This window comes from Chiloscyllium plagiosum, chromosome 14 (genome assembly GCF_004010195.1).
Source record: "Chiloscyllium plagiosum isolate BGI_BamShark_2017 chromosome 14, ASM401019v2, whole genome shotgun sequence".
Classification (NCBI taxonomy): domain Eukaryota; kingdom Metazoa; phylum Chordata; class Chondrichthyes; order Orectolobiformes; family Hemiscylliidae; genus Chiloscyllium; species Chiloscyllium plagiosum.
This window is the reverse complement of record NC_057723.1, coordinates 64379249-64386798: the sequence shown is the minus strand read 5'-3', so window position 1 is coordinate 64386798 and position 7550 is coordinate 64379249. Positions and strand designations below refer to the sequence as shown.

At 56.8% G+C, this 7550-nt stretch overlaps 1 protein-coding gene across 1 annotated transcript in view; it reads right to left on the bottom strand.

Moving 5' to 3' along the window:
• The window catches only part of LOC122556774 (E3 ubiquitin-protein ligase TRIM39-like), a 52705-nt gene that overhangs the window by 27849 nt on the left and 17306 nt on the right, over positions 1-7550 (bottom strand). The gene's annotated exons all lie outside the window — the stretch shown is intronic.

The window sequence follows — 7550 nt, the reverse complement described above, 5'->3', positions numbered from 1 at the left end:
TCCGAGAGCAGGACAGAGGTAACACCGACACTCAGGGAGCAGGACAGAGGGAACACTAACTGTCCGAGTGCAGGACAGAGGAAACACCGACATTCCAACAGCAGGACAGAGCATGCACTGACATTCCGAGAACAGGACAGAGGGAATTCCGACACTCCGAGAGCAGGACAGAGGTAACACCGACACTCAGGGAGCAGGACAGAGGGAACACTAACTGTCCGAGTGCAGGACAGAGGAAACACCGACATTCCAACAGCAGGACAGAGCATGCACTGACATTCCGAGAACAGGACAGAGGGAATACCGACACTCCGAGAGCAGGACAGAGGGAGCATTGCCACTCCAAGTGCAGGACAGAGGGAACACTGACACTCAGGGAGCAGGACAGAGGGAACACTAACTGTCCGAGAGCAGGACAGAAGGAACACCGACACTCCGAGAACAGGACAGAGGGAACACCGACACTCCGAAAGCAGGATAGAGGGAACACCGACACCCCGAGAACAGAACATAGGGATCACCGACACTCCGAGAGCAGGACAGAGGAAACACCGACACTCCGAGAGCAGGACAGAGGGAGCACAGACAGTTCGAGAGCAGGACAGAGGGAGAATCGAGAATCCGAGAGCTGGACAGAAGGGGGACCGACACTCCAAGAGCAATACAGAGGGAGCACCGACATTCCGAGTGCAGCGCAGAGGGAGCATCAACACTCCGAGAGCAGGACAGTGGGAGCACCGACACTCCGAGAGCAGGACAGAGGGAGCACCGACATTCCGAGAGCTGGACAGAAGGGGGACCGACACTCCAAGAGCAATACAGAGGGAGCACCGACATTCCGAGTGCAGCACAGAGGGAGCATCAACACTCCGAGAGCAGGACAGAGGGAGCACCGACACTCCGAGAGCTGGACAGAGGGAACACCAACATTCCGAGAGCAGGACAGAGGGAACACCGACACTCCAAGATCAGGACAGAGGGAGCACCGCCACTCCGAGAGCAGGACAGAGGGGGGACTGACACTCCGAGTGCAGGCCAGAGGGAACACTGACACTCCGAGAGCAGGACAGAGCGAGCATGGACAGTTCGAGCGTAGGACAGAGGGAGAACCACCAATCCAAGAGCAGAACAGTGTGAACACCGACATTTTGAGAGAAGGACGGGGGGTTCCGACATTCCAAGAGCAGGCCAGAGGGAACACTGACACTCCGAGAGCAGGACAGAGCGAGCATGGACAGTTTGAGCGTAGGACAGAGGGAGAACCACCAATCCAAGAGCAGAACAGTGGGAACACCGACATTTTGAGAGAAGGACGGGGTTTCCGACATTCCAAGAGCAGGCCAGAGGGAACACTGACACTCCAAGAGCAGGACAGAGGGAACACTGACTCTCAGAGAGCAGGACTGCGGGAGCACCGACACTCCGAGAGCAGGACAGAGGGAACACCGACATTCCGAGAGCAGGACAGAGGGAAAACCGATACTCCGAGAGCAGGACAGAGGGAGCACCGACACTCCGAGAGCAGGACAGAGGGGGGACAAACACTCCGAGTGCAGGACAAAGGGAGCAGCGAAATTCCGAGAGCAGGAAGGAGGAAGCACCGACACTCCGAGAGCAGGACTGAGGGAGCACCGAGACTTCGAGAACAGGACAGAGGGAGCACCGACACTCCGAGAGCAGGACAGGGGGAGCACCGACACTCCGAGAGTAGGACATAGGGAACACCGACATTCCGAGAGCAGGACAGAGGGAGCACGGACAGTCCGAGAGCAGGACAGAGGGAGCACCGACACTCCGAGAGCAGGACAGAGGGAGCATTGACACTCCGAGAGCAGGACAGAGGGAGCATCGACACTCCGAGAGCAGGACAGAGGGAACACCGACACTCCGAGAGCAGGACAGAAAGGGGACCGACACACCAAGAGTAGTACAGAGGGAGCACCGACATTCCGCGGGCAGGACAGAGGGAACACCGACACTCCGAGAGCAGGACAGAAAGGGACCGACACACCAAGAGCAGGACAGAGGGAACACCGACACTCCGAGAGCAGGACAGAGGGAACACCGACACTCTGACAGCAGGACAGAGCGAGCATGGACAGTTCGAGAGCAGGACAGAGGGAGCACCTACAATCCGAGAGCAGGACAGTGGGAACACCGACATTCTGAGAACAGGACGGGGGGTTGGGTCCGACATTCCAAGAGCAGGACAGAGGGAACACTGACACTGCGAGAGCAGGACAGAGGGAGAACCGACAATCTGAGAGCAGGCCAGAGGGAACACTGACACTCCGAGAGCAGGGTAGCAGGAGCACCGACACTCCGAGAGCAGGACAGAGGGAACACCAACTGTCCAAGAGCAGGACAGAGAGAGCACGGACAGTCCGAGAGTAGGACAGAGGGAGCACCGACACTCTGAGAGCAGGACAGAGGGAGCACCGACACTCCGAGAGCAGGACAGAGTGGGGACCGACACTCCGAGAGCAGGACAGAGGGAACACCGGCACTTTAAGAGCAGGACAGAGGGAGCACTGACTCTCCGAGAGCAGGACTGCGGGAGCACCGACACTCCGAGAGCAGGACAGAGGGAACATTGGAAACTCTGAGAGCAGGACAGAGGGAACACCGACACTCCGATAGCAGCACAGAGGTAGTACCGACACTCCGAGAGTAGGACAGAGGGAGCACCGATACTCCGAGTGCTGGACAGAGGGGGGACTGGCACTCCGAGAGTAGGACAGAGGGGGGAACCAGCACTCCGAGTGCAGGACAGAAGGGGGACCGACACTCGGAGAATAGGACAGAGGGGGGACCGGCACTCCGAGTGCTGGACAGAGGGGGGACTAGCACTCCGAGAGTAGAACAGAGGGAGCACCGACACTCCGAGAGCAGGACAGCGGCAGCACCGACACTCCGAGAGCAGGACAGGACAACACTGACACTCCGAGATCAGGACATAGGGAACACCGACACTCTGAGAGCAGGACAGAGGGAGCATCGACACTCCGAGAGCAGGACAGAGGGAACACCGACTCTCCGAGAACAGGACAGTGGCAGCACTGATACTCCGAGAGTAGGACAGAGGGAGCACCAACACTCTGAGAGCAGCACAGATGAAGCACCGACACACCGAGAGCAGGACAGAGGGAACACGGACAGTCCGAGAGCAGGACAGAGGAAACACCGACACTTCGAGAGTAGGACAGAGGGAACAACCACACACCGAGAGCAGGACATAAGGGGGACCGACATTCTGAGAGCAGGACAGAAGGAACACTGACATTCCGAGGGCGGACAGAGGGAGCACGGACAGTCCGAGAGCAGGACAGAAGGGTGGACCGACATTCCGCGAGCAGGACAGAGGGGGGACCGGCACTCCGAGTGCAGGACGGGGCAACACCGACACTCCGACAGAAGGACAAAGGGAACACCGACACGCCGAGATCAGGACATAGGGAGCACCGACACTCCGAGAGCAGGACTGAGGGAGCACCGACACTTCGAGAGCAGGACAGAGGGAGCACTGATACTCCGACAGCAGCACAGAGGGAGCATCGACACTCCGAGAGCAGGACATAGGGAGCAACGACACTCCGACAGCAGCACAGAGGGAGCATCGACACTCCGAGAGCAGGACATAGGAAGCACCGACACTCTGAGAGCAGGACAGAGGGAACACCGACACTCCGAGAGCAGGATAGAAAGGGGACCGACACACCAAGAGTAGTACAGAGGGAGCACCGACATTCCGAGAGCAGGACAGAGGGAACACCGACTCTCCGAGAGCAGGACAGAAAGGGGACCGACACACCAAGAGCAGGACAGAGGGAGAACCGACAATCCGAGAGCAGGACAGTGGGAACACCGACATTCTGAGAGCAGGACGGGGGGGTGGGTCCGACATTCCAAGAGCAGGACAGAGGGAACACCGACTCTCCGAGAACAGGACAGTGGCAGCACCGACACTCCGAGAGCAGCACAGATGAAGCACCGACACACCGAGAGCAGGACAGAGGGAACACGGACAGTCGGAGAGCAAGACAGAGGGAACACCGACACTCCGAGAGCAGGACAGAGGGAACACCGACACTCCGAGAGCAGGACAGAGGGAGCACTGACACTCTGAGAGCAGGACAGAGGGAACACCGACACTCCGACAGCAGGACAGAAAGGGGACCGACACACCAAGAGTAGTACAGAGGGAGCACCGACATTCCGAGAGCAGGACAGAGGGAACACCGACTCTCCGAGAGCAGGACAGAAAGGGGACCGACACACCAAGAGCAGGACAGAGGGAACACCGACACTCCGAGAGCAAGACAGAGGGAACACCGACACTCTGACAGCAGGACAGAGGAAGCACTGACATTCCGAGAGCAGGACAGAGGGAACACCGACACTCTGACAGCAGGACAGAGCGAGCATGGACAGTCCGAGAGCAGGACAGAGAGGTGGACCGACACTCCAAGAGCAGGACAGAGGGAGAACCGACACTCCGAGAGCAGGACAGAGGGAACAACGACACTCTGACAGCAGGACAGAGGAAGCACTGACATTCCGAGAGCAGGACAGAGGGAACACCGACACTCTGACAGCAGGACAGAGCGAGCATGGACAGTTCGAGAGCAGGACAGAGAGGTGGACCGACACTCCAAGAGCAGGACAGAGGGAGAACCGACAATCCGAGAGCAGGACAGTGGGAACACCGACATTCTGAGAGCAGGACAGGGGGGTGGGTCCGACATTCCAAGAGCAGGCCAGAGGGAACACTGACACTCCGAGAGCAGGGTAGCAGGAGCACCGACACTCCGAGAGCAGGACAGAGGGAACACCAACTGTCCAAGAGCAGGACAGAGGGAGCACGGACAGTCCGAGAGTAGGACAGAGGGAGCACCGACACTCCGAGAGCAGGACATAGGGAGCACCGACACTCCGAGAGCAGGACAGAGTGGGGACCGACACTCCGAGAGCAGGACAGAAGGAACACCAACACTCCGAGAGCAGGACAGAGGTAGCACCGACACTCCGAGAGTAGGACAGAGGGGGGACCGACACTCCGAGTGCAGGACAGAGCGGGGACCGACACTCTGAGAGTAGGACAGAGGGGGGACTAGCACTCCGAGAGTAGGACAGAGGGAGCACCGACACTCCGAGAGCAGGACAGCGGCAGCACCGACACTCCGAGAGCAGGACAGGACAACACCGACACTCCGAGATCAGGACATAGGGAACACCGATACTCCGAGAGCAGGACAGAGGGAGCATCGACACTCCGAGAGCAGGACAGAGGGAGCATCAACACTCCGAGAGCAGCACAGATGAAGCACCGACACACCGAGAGCAGGACAGAGGGAACACCGACATTCCGAGAGCAGGACAGAGGGAGCACGGACAGTCCGAGAGCAAGACAGAGGGAACACCGACACTCCGAGAGCAGGACAGAGGAAACACCGACACTTCGAGAGTCGGACAGAGGGTGCACCAAAACTCTGACAGCAGGACAGCACCGACACTCCGAGAGCAGGACGGGGCAACACCGACACTCCGAGAGCCGGACAGAGGGAACACCGACACTCCAAGAGCAGGACAGAGAGAGCACCGACACTCCGAGAGCATGACAGAGGAAACACCGACACTTCGAGAGTAGATGAGAGGGAACAACCACACTCCGAGAGCAGGACAGAAGGGGGACCGACATTCTGAGAGCAGGACAGGGGGTGGACCGACATTCCGAGAGCAGGACAGGGGGTGGACCGACATTCCGAGAGCAGGACAGAAGGAACACTGACATTCCGAGGGCAGGACAGAGGGAGCACGGACAGTCCGAGAGCAGGACAGAAGGGTGGACCGACATTCCGAGAGCAGGACAGAGGGGGGACCGGCACTCCGAGTGCAGGACGGGGCAACACCGACACTCCGACAGAAGGACAAAGGGAACACCGACACGCCGAGATCAGGACAGAGGGAACATCGACACTCCGAGAGCAGCACAGAGGGAGCACCGACACTCTGAGAGCAGGACATAGGGAGCACCGACACTCCGAGTGCAGGACAGAAGGGGGACCGACATTTTGAGAACAGGACAGGGGGTGGACCGACATTCCAAGAGCAGGACAGAGGGAACACCAATATTCCGAGAGCAGGACAGAGGGAGCACGGACAGTCCGAGAGCAAGACAGAGGGAACCCCGACACTCCGAGAGCAGGACAGAGGGGGGACCGACACTCCGAGAGCAGGACAGAGGGAACACCGACACTCCGAGAGCAGGACAGAGGGAGCACTGCCACTCCGAGAGCAGGACGCCGGAAACACCGACGCTCTGAGAGCAGGACAGAGGGAGCTCTGCCACTCCGAGAGTAGGACAGCGGGAACACCGACACTCCGAGAGCAGGACAGAGGGAACACCGACAATCTGAGAGCAGGACGGGGCGGGACCGACATTCCAAGAGGAGGCCAGAGGGAACACTGACAGTCCAAGAGCAGGACAGAGGGAGCCCCAGCTCACCCTAAACCTATGCCCTCTAGTTCTGGACTATCACTGGTTACCTCTGTTCTGTCATTGCTGTTCCTGCAACTGCTCATCCTCTCTCTTGTGGATCAGTCAATGTTGGACACAGGAAATTGGTTGAGCTAGAGCAGCAGCCCAACAGACAGAATCAAATTTATTAAGCTGTTACCAGCAAATCCCACCCATGCCATGTACAGAAGCAACTGTTCTCAAACTGGCCATCATGAATTTGTTCTACCAGCGTTTTTACTTGCACATATTTCCACCGTAACAGACACACATACTCACATGTACTTATATACTCATACAGTCCCACTTGCAGACCCTCCCTGTGATGATATGTGCCTTGAAGAGGATTTTGTTTGCTCATGCTTCTCTTGAGGAGTTTGTAAACCTGGTGGAGAGATTGCTGTTCCATGGAAAGAAGCTTTAAAAATTAGATACAAGAAGCTTGAGTGGGTGGAGAAAGGCTCTCACAGCCTCAGGGTTTTAGTTCTGCTTTCAGTTGTTAAAATTGTGTTTTGGAGTTGAGGTTGCTAGAACCAGCTCTCTCTCTCTCTGCTGCTGCAAACACCAGAGTTGTCTTTCTGCTGCGAGGTCCATTCTGTTGGTATTCCTTCTCCTGGACCAGAGGAGAAAGCAAGTGAGGAAATCTGCTTTTCTGAATTTGTATTTGCAAAGGGTGTGTTTATAGACTGCTGCAATATTGGAAAAGCTGATGATTGTTGTGAATGAAAAATTATCTTGTTAAGTATTTTGATAAATTTAAAGTTATGTCAATTACTTTTTTGTTTGTATTTTAATTGTGGTGTAATAATAGTGTTTTCTGCATATAGCAAAAGGGTTTGACTGATTGAATCACGTGTGGAATGCAGTGCCTTATACTTCCCTCTACATAACGATACAAGTTAGGGTATAGGCTATCTCCTTGACACACACGCACAGACATACACAATCTCTCTCACACACACACACACATATACACATTCTCCCTCACACACACATACACTCACTCATACACACACACACACAATTCCCCCCC